Source organism: Durio zibethinus, chromosome 8, assembly GCF_047325235.1.
Source record: "Durio zibethinus cultivar Kanyao isolate XHJ-2024 chromosome 8, ASM4732523v1, whole genome shotgun sequence".
Lineage (NCBI taxonomy): Eukaryota > Viridiplantae > Streptophyta > Magnoliopsida > Malvales > Malvaceae > Durio > Durio zibethinus.
The window spans coordinates 13,200,199-13,221,211 of NC_143169.1; positions in this window are offsets into that span (position 1 = coordinate 13,200,199).

The window sequence follows — 21,013 nt, forward strand, 5'->3', positions numbered from 1 at the left end:
TTGCCGGAGCATCGCCGGAGAGCCTAACCGACGGCATTGGGGGTTCCGGCGATTGGGGGGGGCGGGGGGGTGTGCGCACATGATACGCGATGGGTGCTGGTACTTGGCCCTTATATTGGCCCCTTATCCCTCATTAAACCTCAAGAACTCACGCCCCCTTAAAAAGCATTTGAGATTTTATAGGTTTGCTGCCAATAGCTATTAAAGTGTCTGAAATGGGGACACTTTTTTCAAACGGTCACAAAATCCTCTATACTTCAAGTTTTTAGCTGAATTTTTTTGTGCATGCCAACAAAAATACAAGGATCACGTCTACCAAATTTGGGGACAAAACTCTTTCTAAAAGCATTTTAAAAAATCCCAAACCGTAAAAAGTTTTAAAAATCGAGAAAAATAAAAAACGGGTCGTCTTGCCACGAAACTTCACATGAAGGCGTAGGGGACCATTGTATGAATTTTCAAGCCATAAAAATGGCATTGGCATGGCAGAAATATGAAGATGTGATTGAACCCACTTACCACCCGTTCGATCCCCGGTTTGCGCATCCTGCCTCTATGGTCAGCTGAGCGTTTGCACGCTCGTTTCGCGGGTTGACTTATGCAAACGGAGTTAATCCCCAGTCTAAGCATACAGAGTTCATTCCTAGTCTAAGATTGGATCAGACCGAGGGTTACGACAGTAGGATCGGCAGCACGCAGGGGAGACTGAGCTGTTCCCTGGCTTGCGCATTCTGCCTCTCCGGTCGGCTGAGCGCCAGCACGCCCTTTTTATGGGTTGGCTTAGGCATAGGGAGTTCATTCCATGTCTAAGCCCCAGCCGGATCGAGGGTTGTGGTAGCAGGACCGGCAGCATGTAGAGGGGGACCGGGCCGATCCCCGACTTGCGCATTCTGCCTCTTCGGCCGACTAAGCGCCCGCACACTCGTTTCGTGGGTTGGCTTAGGCATACGGAGTTCATTCCATGTCTAAGCATACGGAGCTCAATCCCAGTCTAAGAGTTTGAGCCACGGTGCACATACTGGGCTCAGGCATGTGCTGGTGCTGCATGTTTTTCACTCGAGGCACCATCATCGGAGCATCGCCGGAGAGCCTAATCGGCGGTATTGGGGGTTCTGATGATTGGGGGGCCGGGGGTTGTGCGCACATGATGTGTGATGGGTGCTGGTACTTGGCCTTTATATTGGCCCCCTATCCCTCATCAAACCTCGAGAACTCACACCCCCTTAAAGAGCATTTGAGATTTTATAGGTTTGCTGCCAGTAGCCATTAAAGTGTCTGAAATGGGGACACTTTTTTCAAACGGTCACAAAATCTTCTCCACTACGAGTTTTTTGTTGAATTTTTTTGTGCATGCCAACAAAAATACAAGGATCACCTCTACAAAATTTGGGGACAAAACTCTTTCTAAAAACATTTTAAAAAATCCCAAACCACAAAAAGTTTCAAAAATCGTGAAAAATAGTAAACGGGTCATCTTGCCACAAAACTTCACATGAAGGCGTAGTGGACCATTGTATGAATTTACAAGCCATAAAAATGGCATTGGCATGATAGAAATATGAAGATGTGCTTGAACCCACCTACCACCCGTTCGATCCTCGGCTTACGCATCCTGCCTCTCTGGTCGGCTGAGCATCCGCACGCTCATTTCGTGGGTTGACTTAGGCATATGGAGTTCATCCCCAGTCTAAGCATACATAGTTCATTCCCAGTCTAAGATCAAATCGGATCGAGGGTTGCGGCAACAGGATCGACAGCACGCAGGGGGGACTGGGCCGATCCCCGGCTTGCACATTCTGCCTCTCCGATCGACTAAGTGCCCGCACGCTCGTTTCGTGGGTTGGCTTAGGCATACGGAGTTCATTCCTTGTCTAAGCATACAAAGTTCATTCCCAGTCTAAGATCAGACCAGACCGAGGGTTGCGACAGCAGGACCAGCAGCAGGATTGGCAGCATGCAAGGGGGACCGGGTCGATCCCTGGTTTGCAGATTCTACCTCTCCAGTCGGTTGAGTGCCCACACACTCGTTTCATGGGTTGGCTTAGGCATACGATGTTCATTCCGTGTCTAAGCCCCAGCTAGACCGAGGGTTATGGCAGCAGGACTGGCAACGGGATCGGCAACACGCAGAGGGGGACCGAATTGATCCCCGACTTGCACATTATGCCTCTCCGATCGACCTCTCCAGTCGGTTGAGCGCCCGTATGCTCGTTTCATGGGTTGACTTAGGCATACGGAGTTTATCCCCAGTCTAAGCATACGAAGTTCATTCCCAGTCTAAGATCGGTCTAGATCGAGTGTTGCGACAGCAGGATCGATAGCACGCAGGGGGGACCGGGTCGATCCGCTGCTTGTGCATTCTACCTCTCCGGTCGGCTGAGCACCCGCACGCCCATTTTGTGGGTTTGCTTAGGTATAGGGAGTTCATTCCATGTCTAAGCCCCAGTCGGACCGAGGGTTGTTGTAATGGGACCGACAACACGCAGAGAGGGACCAGGCTGATCCTCGACTTACGTATTACACCTCTCTGACTGACTCAGTGCCCGAACGCTCGTTTCATGGGTTGACTTAGGCATACAAAGTTCTTTTCCAGTCTAAGATCAGATTGAATCGAGGGTTGTAGCAGTAGGATTGACAGCATGCAAAGGGGACTGAGTCGATCCCTGGCTTGCGCATTCTACCTCTCTAGCCGACTGAGCGCCCGCACGCTCATTTCATGGGTTGGCTTAGGCATACGGAGTTCATTCCATGTCTAAGCATACGAAGTTCATTCCCAGTCTAAGATCAGACTGGATCGAGGGTTGCGGCAGCAGGATCAGCAGTAGGATCGACAGCATGCAGGGGGGACCAGGTCGATCCTTGACTTGCGCATTCTACCTCTCCGGTCGGCCTCTCCGACTGGCTGAGCGCCTGCACGCTTGTTTCATGGGTTGACTTAGGCATACGGAGTTCATCCACAATCTAAGCATATGGAGTTCATTGCTAGTCTAAGATCTAACCGGACCGAGGGTTACAGTGGCAGGATCGGCAGCACGCAGGGGGCTCGGGCCGATCCCCGGCTTGCGCATTTTGCCTCTCCCACCGGCTGAGCACCCGCATGCCCTTTTCGTGGGTAGGCTTAGGCATAGGGAGTTCATTCCTTGTCTAAGCCCCAGCCGAACCGAGGGTTGTGGCAGCGGGACCAATAGCACACAGAGGGGGACCGAGCCGATCCCTAACTTGCGCATTCTGCCTCTCCGACCGGCTGAGCGCCCGCACGCTCATTTCGTGGGTTTTCTTAGGCATATGGAGTTCATTCCATGTCTAAGCATACGGAGTTCATTCCCAGTCTAAGAGTTTGAGCCACAGTGCACATGCTAGGCTCGGGCATGTGCTGGTGCTGCCTTTTTTTCGCTCGAGGCACCATCACTGGAGCATTGCCGGAGCATCGCGGGAGAGCCTAACCGACGGCATTGGGGGTTCCAACGATTGGGGGGGCCGTGGGGGTATGCGCACATGATGTGCGATGGGTGCTGGTACTTGGCCCTTATATTGGCCCCCTATCCCTCATCAAACCTCAAGAACTCACACCGCCTTAAAGAGCATTTGAGATTTTATAGGTTTGCTGCCAGTAGCCAATAAAGTGTCTGAAATGGGGACACTTTTTTCAAACAGTCACAAAATCTTCTCCACTTCGAGTTTTTAGCTGAATGTTTTTGTGCATGCCAACAAAAATACAACGATAACCTCTACCAAATTTGGTTACAAAACTCTTTCTAAAAAATTTTAAAAAATCCCGAACCGTAAAAAGTTTCAAAAATCGTGAAAAATAGAAAATGGGTCGTCCTGCCACGAAATTTCACATGAAGGCGTAGGGGACCATTGTATGAATTTACAAGCCATAAAAATGGCATTGGCACGACAGAAATATCAGGATTTTCTTGAACCCACTTACCACCAGTTCGATCCCCGACTTGCGCATCCTGCCTCTCTGGTCGGCTGAGCGTCCGTACACTCGTTTCGTGAGTTGACTTAGGCATACGGATTTCATCCCCAGTCTAAGCATACGAAGTTCATTCCCAGTCTAACATCGGACCGGACTGAGGGTTGCGGTAGCAGGATCGACAGCACATAGGGTGTATCGGGCCTATCCCCGGCTTGCACATTCTGCCTCTCTGGCCGGTTGAGCGCTCGCACGCCCGTTTCATGGGTTGGCTTAGGCATAGGGAGTTCAATCCATGTCTAAGCCCCAGTCGAACCGAGGGTTGTGGCAACGGGACCGGTAGCACGTAGAGGGGTATCGGGCCGATCCTCAGCTTACGCATTATGGCTCTCTAACCGGCTCAGCACCCACACGCTCGTTTCATGGGTTGACTTAGGCATACGGAGTTCATTCCCAGCACCAGGACCAGCAGCAGGATTGGCAGCATGCAGGGGGGATCGAGCCGATCCTCGACTTACGTATTCTACCTCTCCGATCGACTGAGCGCTCGCACAGTCATTTCATGGGTTGGCTTAGGCATACAGAGTTCATTCCATGTCTAAGCCCCAGCCAGATGAGGGTTACGGTAGTAGGACCGACAGCGGGATCGATAGCACACAGAGGGGGATTGGGTTGATCCCTGGCTTGCACATTATACCCCTCCGACCGGCCTCTCTGGCCGGTTGTGCGCCTGCACGCATGTTTCGTGGTTGACTTAGGCATACGAAGTTCATCCCCAGTCTAAGCATACGGAGTTCATTCCCAGTCTAAGCATACGGAGTTCATTCCCAGTCTAAGATCGGACTGGATCGAACGTTGGGATAGCAGGATTGACAGCACACAGGGGGGACCGGGCTAATCCTTGGCTTGTGCATTCTGTCTCTCCGGTCGACTGAGCACCCGCACGTCCATTTCGTGGGTTGGCTTAGGCATAGGGAGTTCATTCCATGTCTAAGCCCCAGCCGGACCGAGGGTTGTGATAGTGGGACTGGTAGCATGTACAGGGCGACCGAGTCGATCCTCGGCTTGCGCATTATGCCTTTCTGGTCGGCTCATTTCGTGTGTTGACTTTGGCATACAGAGTTCATTCCTAGTCTAAGATCAGATCAGACCGAGGGTTGCGATAGCAGGATCGACAGCACGTAGGGAGGTACCGAGCTGATCCCCGACTTACGCATTCTACCTCTTCGGTCGGCTGAGTGCCCACACGCTCGTTTCGTGGGTTGACTTAGGCATACGGAGTTCATCCCTGGTCTAAGCATACGGAGTTCATTCCCAGTCTAAGATTGTATAGAACCGAGGGTTACGGTAGCAGCATCGAAAGCATGCAGGGGGGATCGGGCCAATCCACAGCTTGCGCATTCTGCCTCTCTGGTCGGTTGAGCGTCGCACACCCGTTTCGTGGGCTGGCTTAGGCATAGGGAGTTCATTCCATGTCTAAGCCCCAGTTGGATTGAGGGTTGTGGCAGTGGGACTGGCAGCACATAGAGGGGGATCGGGCCGATCCACGACTTGCACATTCTGCCTCTCCGGCCGGCAGAGCGCCCGCACGCTCGTTTCATCAGTTGGCTTAGGCATATGGAGTTCATTCCATGTCTAAGCATACGGAGTTCATTCCCAGCCTAAGAGTTTGAGCCACGGTGCACTTGCTGGGCTCGGACATGGGCTGGTGCCGCATTTTTTCGCTTAGGGCACCATCACCAAAGCATCGCCAGAGCATCATCGGAGAGCCTAACCGGTGACATTGGGGGTTACGACGATTGGGGGGGCTGTGGGGGTGTGCACACATGATGTGGGATGGGTGCTGGTACTTGGCACTTATATTGGCCCCCTATCCCTCATCAAACCTTGAGAACTCACACCCCCTTAAAGAGCATTTGAGATTTTATAGGTTTGCTGCCAGTAGCCATTAAAGTGTCTGAAATGGGGACACTTTTTTCAAACGGTCACAAAATCTTCTCCACTTTGAGTTTTTAGCTGAATTGTTTTATGCATGCCAACAAAAATATGAGGATCACCTCTACCAAATTTGGGGACAAAACTCTTTCTAAAAAAATTTTAACAAATCCCGAACCGCAAAAATTTTTGAAAATCATGAAAAATAGAAAATGGGTCGTCTTGCCATGAAACTTCACATGAAGGCATAGGGGGATCGAGCCGATCCCCGACTTGTGCATTATGCCTCTCTGGCCGGCTCAGCGCCTAGACGCTCATTTCGTGGGTTGACTTAGGCATACGAAGTTCATTCCCAGTCTAAGATCAGACCGGCCTGAGGGTTACGGCAGCAGGATCGATAGCACGCATGGGGATCGGGTTAGTCCTCGGCTTACGCATTCTACCTCTCTGGTCGGCTGAGCACCTAAACACTCATTTCTTAGGTTGGCTTAGGCATACGGAGTTCATTCCATGTCTAAGCATATAGAGTTCATTCCCAGTCTAAGATCGGACTAGACCAAGGGTTACGGCAGTAGGACCAGCAGGAGGATTGATAGCACGTAGCGGAAGAATGGGCCGATCCCCAGCTTACGCATTCTGCCTTTCTGACCGACCTTTCTGGTCGGCTGAGCGCCTGTATGCTTGTTTCATGGGTTGATTTAGGCATACGAACTTCGTCCCCAGTCTAAGCATACGGAGTTCATTCCCAGTCTAAGATCAGAACGGACCGAGGGTTGCGGTAGCAAGATCGACAACACGCAGGGGGGACTGGGCTGATCGTAGGCTTGTGCATTCTACCTCTCTGGCCAGCTGAGTGCCCGCACACCCGTTTGGTTCATTCCATGTCTAAGCCCCAGTCGAACCGAGGGTTGTGGCAGCGAGATTGGTAGCACACAGAGGAGGATCGGGCCGATCCCCGACTTGCGCATTATGCCTCTTCGGCCAGCTCAGTGCCCGAACGCTCATTTCGAGGGTTGACTTAGGCATACGGAGTTCATTCCCAATCTAAGATTAGACCAGACCGAGGGTTGTGACAATAGCATCGACAGCATGCAGAGGGGACTAGGACGATCCCCGGCTTAGGCATTCTACCTCTCCGGTCGGTTGAGCTCCCGCACGCTCGTTCCGTGGGTTGGATTAGGCATACGGAGTTCATTCGATGTCTAAGCATATAGAGTTCATTCCCAGTCTAAGATCGGATTGGACCGAGGGTTACAGCAACAGGATAAGCAGCAAGATCAGTAGCATGCAATGGGGGACTGAGTCAAACCACGGCTTGTGCATTCTGCCTCTCCTGCTGGCAGAGCATCCGCACGCTCATTTCGTGGGTTAACTTAGGCATATGGAGTTCATTCCCAGTCTAAGCATATGGAGTTCATTCCCAGTCTAAGATCGAACTAGATCGAGGGTTGCGGCAGCAGGATCTGCGGCACGCAAGGGGGACTGGGCTGATCCCCGGCTTGCGCATTCTGCCTCTTCGGCTGGCTAAGCGCCCGCACGCTCATTTCGTGGGTTGGCTTAGGCATATGGAGTTCATTCCATGTCTAAGCCTCAGCCAGACCGAGGGTTGTGGCAGTGAAATGATAGCACATAGAGGGGGATCAGGCCGATCCCTGACTTGCACATTATGCCTCTTCGATCGGCTCAACGCCCACACACTCGTTTCGTGGGCTGACTTAGGCATACAGAGTTCATTCCCAGTCTAAGATCAGATTGAACCAAGGGTTGTGGTAGAAGGATCGACAGCACACAGAGGGAGACTGGGTCGATCCTTGACTTATGCATTCTACCTCTCCGACCGATTGAGCACCTGCATGCTCATTTCGTGGGTTGGCTTTCATTCCATGTCTAAGCATACGGAGTTCATTCACGTCTAAGCATACGGAGTTCATTCCTAGTCTAAGATTGAACCAGACTGGGGGTTACGACAGTAAGACCAGCAGCAGGATCGATAGCACACAGGGGGGATCGAGTCGATCCCTGCCTTGCGCATTTTACCTCTCCGGCCGGTTGAGCGCCCGCACACTCGTTTCATGGGCTGGCTTAGGCATACGAGTTCATTCCATGTCTAAGCCCCAGTCGGACCAAGGGTTGTGGTAGCAGGATCGGCAGCGGGAACGGTAGCACGCAGAGGGGGACTAGGCTGATCCCTGGCTTGCGTATTATGCCTCTTCGACTGGCCTTTTTGACCGACTGAGCGCCCGCACGCCCGTTTCATGGGTTGGCTTAGGCATAGGGAGTTCACTCCAGTCTAAGCCCCAGCCAGACCGAGTGTTGTGGCAGCGGGATTAAAAGCACTTAGAGGGGGATCGGGCCGATCCCTGGCTTGTGCATTATGCCTTTCCAGCCGGCTCAGTGCCTGGATGCTCGTTTCATGGGTTGACTTTGGCATACGGAGTTCATTCCCAGTCTAAGATCAAATCAGACCGAAGGTTGAGGCAGCAGGATCGACAGCACGCAGGGGGGATCGAGTCGGTCCTCGGTTTGCGCATTCTGCCACTCCAGCCGACTGAGCGCCCGCACGCTCGTTTCGTTGGTTGGCTTAGGCATACGGAGTTCATTCCATGTCTAAGCATACGGAGTTCATTCCTAGTCTAAGATCGGATCGGACCAAGGGTTACGGTAGTAGGATCAGTAGCAGGATCGACAGCACACAAAGGGGGACCAGGCCGATCCCCGGCTTGTGCATTCTCCCTCTCCGACCGGTTGAGCACCTACACTTTCATTTCATGGGTTGACTGAGGCATACGGAGTTCATCCCCAGTCTAAGCATACAGAGTTCATTCCCAGTCTAAGATCAAACTGGACCGAGGGTTGCGGCAGCAGGATCGACAGCACACAGGAGGGACCAGGCCAATCCCTAGCTTGTGCATTCTACCTCTCCGGTCGATTGAGCGCCCGCACGCTCGTTTCATGGGTTGGCTTAGGCATAGGTAGTTCATTCCATGTCTAACCCCCAGCCGGACTGAAGGCTGTGGTAGTGGGACTAGTAGCATGTAGAGGGGGATCGAGCTGATCCCCGGTTTGCGCATTCTTCCTCTCCGACCGACTGAGCGCCCACACGCTCGTTTCGTGGGTTGGCTTGGGCATACGGAGTTCATTCCATGTCTAAGCATGCGGAGTTCATTCCCAATCTAAGATTTTGAGCCACAGTGCACATGCTGGGCTCGGGCATGTGTTGGTGCCACATTTTTTTCGCCTGGGGCACCATCGTCGGAGCATCACCGAAATATCGTCGGAGAGCCTAACCGACGGCATTGAGGTTTCTGACGATTAGGGTGCCGGGGGTGTGCACACATGATGTGCGATGGGTGCTGGTACTTTTCCCTTATACTGGCCCCTATCCCTCATCAAACCTCAGAACTCACACCCTCTTAAAGAGCATTTGAGATTTTATAGGTTTGCTACCAGTAGCCATTAAAGTGTTTGAAATGGGGACACTTTTTCCAAATAGTCACAAAATCTTCTCCACTTCGAGTTTCTAGCTGAATTTTTTTTTGCATGCCAACAAAAATACAAGGATCACCACTACCAAATTTGGGGTTAAAACTCTTTGTAGAAAAATTTTTAACAATCTTGAAAGGAAAAAAGTTTTAAAAATCAGACCGAATTGAGGGTTGCGACAACAGGATCGACAGCACGCAGGTGGGGATTGGGCCGATCCCCAGCTTGCTCATTCTGCCTCTTCGGCCAGTTGAGCGCCCACATGCACGCTTGTTTCATGGGTTGGCTTAGGCATACGGAGTTCCTTCCATGTCTAAGCATACGGAGTTCATTCCCAGTCTAAGATCGAACCAGATCGAGGGTTGCGGTAGCAAAACCAACAGCAGGATCGGCAGCACGTAGGAGGGACCAGGTCGATCCTCGGCTTGCGCATTCTACCTCTCCGACCGACTGAACGCCCACACGCTCGTTTCGTGGGTTGGCTTAGGCATATGGAGTTCATTCCATGTCTAAGCCCCAGCCGAACCGAGGGTTGTGGTAGCAGGACCAACAGTAGGATCGCCAGCACACAGAGAGGGATCGAGCTGATCCTCGACTTACGCATTATGCCTCTTTGATCAGCCTCTCTGACCGACTGAGCGCCCGCATGTTCGATTCATGGGTTGACTTAGGCATATGGAGTTCATCCCCTGTCTAAGCATACGAAGATCATTCCCAATCTAGGATCGAACTGGACTGAGGGTTGCAGCAATAGGATCGGCAGCACGTAGGGGGTACCAGGTCGATCCCCGACTTACGCATTCTGCCTCTTCGGCAGGCTGAGCGCCCACACACCCATTTCGTGGGTTGGCTTAGGCCTAGGGAGTTCATTCCATGTCTAAGCCCTAGCCGAACCGAGGGTTGTGGTAGCCGGACCAGCAGCATGCAGAGGGGTATCGGGCCAATCCCTGGCTTACGCATTATGCCTCTTCGGCTAGCTTAGCGCCCACACGCTCGTTTTGTGGTTTCACTTATGCATACAGAGTTCATTCCTAATCTAAGATCAGACCAGACCGAGTTTATTAGCAGTAGGATCGATAGCATGCAGGGGGGACCAGACCGATCCTCGATTTACGCATTCTACCTCTCTGGCCGACTGAGTGCCTACACGCTCGTTTCATGGGTTGGCTTAGGCATACGGAGTCCATTTCATGTCTAAGCATATGGAGTTCATTCCGAGTCTAAGATTGGATTAGACCGAGGGTTACGATAGTAGTACCAATAGCAGGATCGGTAGCACGTAGGAGGGACCGGGTCGATCCTCGACTTACGCATTCTGCCTTTCTGGTCGGCTGAGCACCCGCACGCTCATTTCGTGGGTTGGCTTAGGCATACAGAGTTCATTCCATATCTAAGTCCCAGCCAGATTCAGGGTTGTGGCAGTAGGATGGGCAATGGGATCGGCAGCACGTATAGGGGATCGGGCTGATCCCCAGCTTGCGCATTATGCCTCTCCGACCGGCTGAGCACCCGCATGCTCGTTTCGTGGGTTGACTTAGGCATATGGAGTTCATCTCCAGTCTAAGCATACGGAGTTCATTCCAAGTCTAAGATCGGACTGGACCGAGGGTTGCGACAATAGGATCGACAGCACACTGGGGGGACTTGGCCGATCCCCGACTTGCGCATTCTGCCTCTCTAGCCGGCTAAGCACCCGCACACCCGTTTCGTGGGTTGGCTTAGGCATGGGGAGTTCAATCCATGTCTAAGCCCCAGCCGGACCGAGGGTTATGGCAGCAGGACCGACAGCATGCAAAGGGGGACTGGGCTGATCCCCGGCTTGCGCATTATACCTCCTCGACCTACTCAACGCCCGGACGCTCGTTTCGTGGGTTGACTTATGCATATGGAGTTCATTCCCAGTCTAAGATCGGACCAGTCGAGGGTTGCTGCAGTAGGATCGATAGCATGCAGGGGGGACCAGGCTGATCCCCGACTTGTGCATTCTGCCTCTCCAGCCGGTTGAGCACCCACACGCTCGTTTCATGGGTTGGCTTAGGCATACAGAGTTCATTCCATGTCCAAGCCCCAGCCAGACCAAGGGTTGTGGCAGTATGACTGGCATCGGGCTGATCCCCGACTTGCGCATTATGCCTCTCCGGTCGGTTGAGCGCCAGTACACTCATTTTATGGGTTGGCTTAGGCATACGGAGTTCCTCCCTAGTTTAAGTATACGAAGTTCATTCCTAGTCTAAGATCGGATCGAACCGAGGGTTGCGGCAGCAGGATCGACAGCACGCAGGGGGGACCGGGCCTATCCCCGTCTTGCGCATTCTACCTCTCCGACCGGTTGAGCGACCACACACACATTTTGTTTGTTGGCTTAGGCATAGGGAGTTCATTCCATGTCTAAGCCCCAGCTGGACTGAGGGTTGTGGTAGTGGGACCGATAGCACGTAGAGGGGGACCGGGTTGATCCCCGGCTTGGGCATTATGCCTCTTCGGCCGGCTCAGTGCCCGTACACTCGCTTCATAGGTTGACTTATGCATATAGAGTTCATTCCCAGCCTAAGATCGGATCGAAATGAGGTTTGCAACAGTAGGATCGACAATACGCAGGAGGGACCAGGCCGATCCCTGGCTTGCGCATTCTTCCTCTTCGACCAATTGAGCGCCCGCATACTCGTTTCGTGGGTTGGCTTAGGCATACAGAGTTCATTTCACGTCTAAGCTTGCGGAGTTCATTCCCAGTCTAAGATTTTAAGCCAGGGTGCACATGATGGGCTCAGGCATGTGCTGGTGCCACATTTTTTTCGCTCGGGGCACCATCACCGGAGCATCGTTGAAGCATCACCGAAGAGCCTAACCGACGGCACTGGGGTTCTGGCGACTGGGGGGGCGGGTGGTGTGGGCACATGATGTGCGATGGGTGCTGGTAGTTGGCCTTTATATTGGCCCCCTATCTCTCATCAAACCTTGAGAACTCACACCCCTTTAAAGAGCATTTGAGATTTTATAGGTTTGCTGCCAATAGCCATTAAAGTGTCTTAAATGGGGACACTTTTTTCAAATGATCACAAAATCTTTTCCACTTTGAGTTTTTAGCTGAATTTATTTGTGCATGCCAACAAAAATACAAGTATTACCTCTACCAAATTTGGGGATAAAACTCTTTCTAAAAAAATTTTAAAAAATCCTGAACCGCAAAAAGTTTCAAAATTTGTGAAAAATAGAAAATGGGTCGTCTTGCCACGAAACTTCACATGAAGGCTTAGGGGACAATTGTATGAATTTACAAGTCATAAAAATGGCACTGGCATGGCAGAAAAATGAATATGTGCTTGAACCCACTTACCACCCGTTCGATCCCCGGCTTGCGCATCCTGCCTCTCTTGTCGGCTGAGCATCCGCACGCTCATTTCGTGCATTGACTTAGGCCTACGGAGTTCATCCCCAATCTAAGCATATGGAGTTCATTCCCAGTCTAAGATCGGATCGGACGGAGAGTTGTCGTAGTAGGATTGACAGCATATAGGGGGACTGGGTCGATCCCTGGCTTGCACATTCTGCCTCCCCAGCCGGCTGAGCGCCCGCTCGCCCGTTTCGTGGGTTGGCTTAGGCATAGGGAGTTCATTCCATGTCTAAGCCCTAGTCAGATCGAGGGTTGTGGCAGCGGGACCGGCAGCATGCAGAGGGGGATCGGGTCGATCCTTGGCTTGCGCATTATGCCTCTCCGACTGGCTCAGCGCCCACACGCTCATTTCGTGGGTTGACTTAGGCATACGGAGTTCCTTCCCAGTCTAAGATCAGACCAGACTGAGGGTTGCAGTAGCAGGATCGATAGCACACAGGGGGGATCGGGGTCGATCCCCGACTTGCGTATTCTGCCTCTCCGGCCGGCTGAGCGCCTGCATGGTCGTTTCGTGGGTTCGTTTAGGCATATGGAGTTCATTCCATGTCTAAGCCCGAGCCGGACCGAGGGTTATGGTAGTAGGATCGATAGCACCCAGAGGGGGACTGGCAATATCTTTAGAATAAAGGTTAAAATCATGGGATTATACAAATTACAATCAATCAGGATGCTAACTCCTGATTTTCAGTGTTAACCAAATCTGCTAGGATCTACTGCTGATCCTGCCTGCTTCCAGAAGCTTCCCTTGCGTGTCCAACACCTTGGGCCCTTCTGGATGTGGTGTGGGTAGCTTGTATGCAAGGCCTTGGTCTCACGGGTTAGCCTGCAAGTTGGGCGGGCATTCTGAACTCGTTTGCTAGGCTTTGCGCGCAGATACCCACCAACACGCCTGGTCTACGGGCCTCAACCTCTGGCTCACCTACTGGTGTGCCTGATGTGCCTGGCGCGCCCACCCAAGGTGTAACATTCTCCCCCACTTGATTACGCAACACCCTCATTGCATCTTCTGCATGGTACTACCTGATCTGGTCCTCGAACTGCCATAAGTCATCTACTAGTTCCTAGCTCACCTCACTGTCTGAAAGTCTCTTCCAGCGTACCAAGTACTCTTATCTTGGCTGATAGTTCTTTCGTCTTACCTCCCAATCAGCTATGATGCTGTGGACCTCCTTTTCATATGAGGCCCTTGCTCTCAATGGCACATGCTTTGACTCTGCTTGTCCTCGATCTCCCTCATCCTCATGGAACGGCTTGAGCATGCTCACATGGAACACCGGGTGTACCCTTGGCTTGGGTGGCATATCCAGCTTGTAGGCAACTTTGCCTACCCTCTTGACTACTCAGAAAGGTCCCTCATACCTCTGGACTAGGCCTTTGTGCAGCCCCCTATGGCACACAATAGGATGCAGCTTCACCAACACCAAGTCTCCAACCTGGAACTGCACATCCCGCCTATTCTGGTCTGCCCACTTCTTTGACCTCTTGGCCGCCTTGTGTAGACAAACTCTGGCCAAGTCAGTTTGCTACTACCATGCCTTGGCAAACTTGTATGCTGCTGGATTCGACCCTGTATAACGTGTAGCAATCGAATCGGGTGTTCGTGGTTGTTGCCCTATCATAACCTCAAATGGCCTCTAGTTCATTGCCTCGCTCCTTTGCAAGTTGTAGGAAAACTGCACAATATCTAGCAGCTTTGGCCAGTCCCTTTGTGTGGCACTCACATAGTGCCTGAGGTAGACCTCTAATAGTCCATTCACTCATTCTGTCTGCCCATCGGTCTGTGGATGCATGCTGGTGGAAAAGTTCAAGTCTGACCCCAACAGCTTGAACAACTCAATCCAGAACCTACCCGTGGAACGCCCGTCCTGATCACTAACAATGGTCCTCGGCACTCCCGAGTACTTAACCATGTTCTTCAGGAACAATTGAGCTGCCTCCTTGGCTGGGCACTCCTTGGTTGCTGGAATGAAGATTCCATACTTGGAAAACCTGTTCACCGCTACCATGATGCTTCCAAACCCTTCTGCTTTGGTTACACCGACTATAAAGTTCAGAGAAACACTCTCCCATGGTCGCTCTGGCACTGGTAATGGCTCCAAGAGACCGCCTGGTTTCTTGAGCTCCACCTTGTCCTGTTGGCACATAAGACAAGTCTTCACATAGGCCTCCACATCATCCCTTATGTGCGGCTAGTAGTACCGGTCCTCGATCAGTGCTAAGGTACGGCTCACTCCGGGGTGTCCAACCCACCTTGAATCATGGCATTCTTGTAAAACTTCCTTGCGAAGCTTCTTGTGCTATGACACAAATAGTCTACTGCCCCTAGTGTACAGCAAGCCATCCTGCAACTAAAACTACCTAGTCTTACCTTGCTGGGCATACTCCATCAAAGCCTTGGCTGTAGGATCATGCGTAAGTCCCTCATTGATGCGCGGCACTAGTGACCCCTCTAGTTGGCTAATGGTAGCAAGGTTAGCCTTCCTGCTCAGGGTGTATGCACCTCCTATGGCTTGGCATGGTCTGGCAAGGCCAAGACTGGCTCCTCAGTCACAGCCCGCTTCAACCTATCAAAGGCTTCCTGGCACACTGTGCTCCACTCCCATGCTTTCCCTCTCTTGAGCAAGTTAGTTAATGGCGTGGCTATTGCTGAGTGACCTTTGATGAAGCGCCTGTAGTAGTTGACCAGCCCAAGGAATGATCTCAACTCAGTGACCTTGGCTGGCGGTTGCCACTCCAAGATGGCGTGTATGTTGCCTTCATCCATGCGTATCCTGCCACCTCCCACTATGTGGCCAAGGAATGGGATCTCCTGTCGGGCGAATGAGCACTTCTTCCTCTTGACAAATAGCTTGTGCGCCCGCAACACCTCGAACACCTGTCTCAAGTGGTCTACATGCTCTCCCAAAGTCTGGCTGTAGATCACAATGTCATCCAAATAAACCACAACAAACCGATCAAGGAATGACTGAAGTACCTTGTTCATAAGGGTACAGAATGTTGCTGGGGTGTTCGTGAGTCTGAAAGGCATCTCCAAGAACTCATACGAACCATACCAGTGACACAAGCTATCTTTGGCTCATCTCTTTTCACGATCCTGACTTGATAGTAGCCTGACCTCAAATCCAGCTTGGTGAATCACCTGTGTTCCCAAGTTGATTGAACAAGTCCGCAATGAGTGGGATAGGGTACTTGTTCTTAATGCTCAGCTTGTTCAAAGCCCGATAGTCTATACATAGCAGCAACGACCCATCATGCTTGCATTGAAATAGAACCGGTGCACCATAAGGTGCCTTCGATGGCCAGATGAAGCCGACATCAACTAACTCTTTGAGCTGCTTCCTCAACTCCTCCAACTCTGGTGGAGACATTTGGTAAGGGGCTCTAGCTGGTGGCTTGGCCTCAGACACCAGCTCGATCTTGTGGTCCACCTCCCTCTTAGGTGGTAGTTGCTAGGTAGCTTTATGGGCATCACATCACTAAAGGTCTTTAGCACCTCCAAGGGTGACTCGGTCTCCTTCTCCCTTGGCTCATCATATTTCAAGGCTACCAAGAAGGTGTCTTCTTGTCTGCTTACCGCCTTGGCAAATTGGATGGCTGACACCACCTGCGACCCAACTCCAGACCCTTTCCTCAATGGCACTAGGCATTGGCACCGTGCATCCAAGATGCAAACACAATCGGTAAAAGGCACAAGGAGGGCGTTAATCCAAACAAGAAAATCCAACCCAATCATAAACTCATAGTCATCAAGGGGTATTACCTCAATGGTCTCTTTGCCTTTCTAGTCTCCAAGCTGCAACTCCACTCCTCGCGCTACTCCAATGGCTGAAACTTCCTTGGAGTTCATCATTTTGATGGCACCAGACCCTTTCTGTACCTTTAGTCTGAGCTTTCAGGCTCTATCAACTAAAATAAAAAGATGTGAGGCACCTGTGTCCACCAGTGCGCTCACCTTCTGACTCGTAACCATCAGATCCACAAACATCAAGCCCTTTGGCTTACGGCTCCCTTTACTCTGGACAGCATTGAGCACCAACGACCCAAGCTTTGTTGCCCCTGACTCAGGCTCCTCGTTAGACTCCTTGTCTACAACAGCCAGCTTATCCTTCTGTGGGTAATTGCACGCTATGTGGCTCCCTCCACATAGGTAGCATGCTAGTGGCTCTCGACCCCCTTTGCTTTCCACTTGCCTGCTGGTGGCTTCCTCTCGCCATCCTCTCACCATCTAAGATCGGACCGGACCGAGGGTTACGACAACAGGATCGGCAGCACGCAGGGGGGACCGGGCCAATCCTCGGCTTACACATTCTGCCTCTCCGGCCGGCTGGGTGCCCGTACACCCGTTTCGTGGGTTGGCTTAGGCATAGGGAGTTCATTCCATGTCTAAGCCCCAGTCGGACGGAGGGTTGTGGCAGTGGGACCGGCAGCACGCAGAAGGGGACTGAGCCAATCCTTGGCTTGTGCATTATGCCTCTCCGACCAGCTCAGCGCCCGCACGCTCGTTTCATGGGTTGACTTAGGCATACGGAGTTCATTCTCAGTCTAAGATCAGACTGGACTGAGGGTTGCAGCAGTAGGATCGACAGCATGCAGGAGGGGACCGGGTCAATCCCTAGTTTGTGCATTCTGCCTCTCCGGCCAGCTGAGTGCCCGTATGCTCGTTTCGTGGGTTGGCTTAGGCATACGGAGTTCATTCCATGTCTAAGCATATAGAGTTCATTCCCAGTCTAAGATCGAACTGGACCGCGGGTTGCCACACCAAGACTGAAGTAGGATCGATAGCACATAGAGGGGGATTGAGCCGATCCCCGGCTTGCGCATTCTGCCTCTCCGACTGGCTGAGCGCCCGCACGCTCGTTTCGTGGGTTGGCTTAGGCATACGGAGTTCATTCCATGTCTAAGCCCCAGCCGGATCGAGGGTTGTGGTAGCAGGATCGGCAGCACCCAGAGGGGGACTAGGCTGATCCCCGACTTGTGCATTATGCCTCTTCGGTCGACCTCTCCGATCGGCTGAGCGCCCACACGCTCGTTTCGTGGGTTGACTTAGGCATACGAAGTTCATCCCCAATCTAAGCATACGGAGCTCATTCCCAGTCTAAGATCAGACCGGACCGAGGGTTGCGGCAGCAAGATCGACAGCACGCAGGGGGGACCGAGTCGATCCCCAGCTTGCGCATTCTGCCTCTTCGGTCGACTGAGCGCCCACACGCCCGTTTCATGGGTTGGCTTAGGCATAGGGAGTTTATTCCATGTCTAAGCCCCAGTCGGACCGAGGGTTGTGGCAGCGGGATCGGCAGCACGCAGGGGGGCCCCAACTTGCACATTCTACCTCTCCGGCCAGCTGAGCGCCCGTACGCCCGTTTCGTGGGTTGGCTTAGGCATAGGGAGTTCATTCCATGTCTAAGCCCCAACTGGACGGAGGGTTGTGGCAGCGGGATGGTAGCACGCAGAGGGGGACCAAGTCGATCCCTGGCTTGCGCATTATGCCTCCTCGGTCGGCTCAACGCCCGTGCGATAGTTTCATGCATTGACTTATGCATACGGAGTTCATTCTGAGTCTAAGATCAGACTGAATCGAGGGTTGCGACAACAAGATCGATAGCACGTAGGGGGGCCGGGCCTATCCCCGGTTTGTGCAATCTGCCTCTCTGGCTAGCTGAGCGACCGCACACTCGTTTCGTTGGTTGGCTTAAGCATACGGAGTTCATTCGCAATCTAAGATTTGAGCCACGGTGCACATGCTGGGCTTGGGCATGTGCTGGTGCCACATTTTTTTCGCCCGGGGCACCATCGTTGGAGCATCGCCGGAGAGCCTAACAAGCGGCATTAGGGGTTCCGGTGATTGGGGGGCCAGGGGTTTGTGCGCACATGATGTGCGATGGGTGCTGGTACTTGTCCCTTATATTGGCCCCCTATCCCACATCAAACCTCGAGAACTCACACCCCCTTAAAGAGCATTTGAGATTTTATAGGTTTGCTGCCAGTAGTCATTAAAGTGTCTAAAATGGGGACACTTTTTTCAAACGGTCACAAAATCTTCTCCACTTCGAGTTTTTGGCTGAATTTTTTTGTGCATGCCAACAAAAATACAAGGATCACCTTACCAATTTTGGGGACAAAGCTCTTTCCAAAAAAATTTTAAACAATCCCGAACCGTAAAATGTTTCAAAAATCATGAAAAATAGAAAATGGGTCGTCTTGCCATGAAACTTCACATGAAGGCTTAGGGGACCATTGTATGAATTTACACGCCATAAAAATGGCATTGGCATGGCAGAAATGTGAAGATGTGCTTGAACCCACCTACCACCCGTTCGATCCCCAGCTTATGCATCCTGCGTCTCTGGTTGGCTGAGCGCCCGCACGCTTGTTTCGTGGGTTGACTTAGGCATACGAAGCTCATCCCCAGTCTAAGCATACGGAGTTCATTCCCAATCTAAGATCAGACCAAACCGAGGGTTACGGTAACAGGATTGACAGCACGCGAAAGGGATCGGGCCAATCCCTGGCCTACGTATTCTACCTCTCCGGTCGACTGAACGCCCCGTATGCCCACTTCGTGGGTTGGCTTAGGTATAGGGAGTTCATTCCATGTCTAAGCCCCAGCCGGACCGAGGGTTGTGGCAGCAGGATCGACAGCAGGATCGGCAACACGCAGAGAAGGACCGGGCTAATCCTCGACTTGCACATTATGCCTCTCCGGCCGGTTGAGCACCCACACGCTCGTTTCGTGGGTTGACTTAGGCATACGAAGTTCATCCCCAATCTAAGCATACGGAGTTCATTCCCAGTCTAAGATCGGATCGGACCGAGGGTTGCGACAGTAGGATCGACAGCACGCAGGGGGACCGAGCCGATCCCTGACTTGCTCATTCTACCTCTCCGGCCAGCTGAGGGCCCGTACGCCCATTTCGTGGGTTGGCTTAAGCATAGGGAGCTCATTCCATGTCTAAGCCCTAGCCAGACTGAGGGTTGTGGCAGCGGTATCGACAGCACGTAGGGGGACCGAACCGATCCTCGGCTTGCGCATTATGCCTCTCTGATCGGTTGAGCGCCATCACACCCGTTTCGTGGGTTGGCTTAGGCATAGGGAGTTCATTACATGTCTAAGCCCCAACCGGACAGAGGGTTGTGGCAGCGGGACTGGCAGCACACAGAGGGGGATCGGGCCGATCCTCGGCTTGTGCATTATGCCTCTTCGACCGACTCAACGCCCGTACGCTCATTTCGTAGGTTGACTTATGCATACGAAGTTCATTCCGAGTCTAAGATCAGACCGGATGGAGGGTTGCAGCAGCAGGATCGACAGAACATAGGGGGGGATCAGGCTGGTCCCTGCCTTGCACATTCTGCCTCTCCGGCCAGCTGAGCGCCCGCATGCTCGTTTCGTACGTTGGCTTAGGCATACAGAGTTCATTCCATGTCTAAGCATACGGAGTTCATTCCCAATCTAAGATTTTGAGCCACAGTGCACATGCTGGGCTCGGGCATGTGCTGGTGCAGCATTTTTTTCGCTCGGGGCACCATCACCGGAGCATTGTCGGAGCTTCGTCGGAGAGCCTAACCGGCGGCAATGGGGTTCCGGCGATTGAGGGGGCCGGGGGGTTGTGCGCACGTGATGTGCGATGGGTGCAAGTACTTGGCCCTTATATTGGCCCCCTATCCCTCATCAAACCTCGAGAACTCACACCCCCTTAAAGAGCATTTGAGATTTTATAGGTTTGCTGCCAGTAGCCATTAAAGTGTTTGAAATGGGGACACTTTTTTCAAACGGTCACAAAATCTTCTCCACTTTGAGTTTTAAGCTAAATTTTTTTGTGCATCCCAAAAAAATACAAAGATCACCTCTACCAAATTTGGGGACAAAACTCTTTCTAAAAAAATTTTAAAAAATCTTGAACCGCAAAAAGTTTCAAAAATCATGAAAAATAGAAAACGGGTTGCCTTGCCACAAAACTTCACATGATGGCTTAGGGGACCATTGTATGAATTTACACACCATAAAAATGGCTTTGGCATGGCAGAAATATGAAGATGTGCTTGAACCCACCTACCACCCGTTCGATCCCCGGCTTGCGCATCCTACCTCTCTGGTCGGCTGAGCGCCCGCATGCTCATTTCGTGGGTTGACTTAGGCATACGGAGTTCATCCTTAGTCTAAGCATACGGAGTTCATTCCCAATCTAAGATCGGACCAGATCAAGGGTTGCGACAATAGGATCGACAGCAGGCAGGGGGGACCGGGCTGATCCCCAGCTTGTTCATTCTACCTCTCCGGCCGA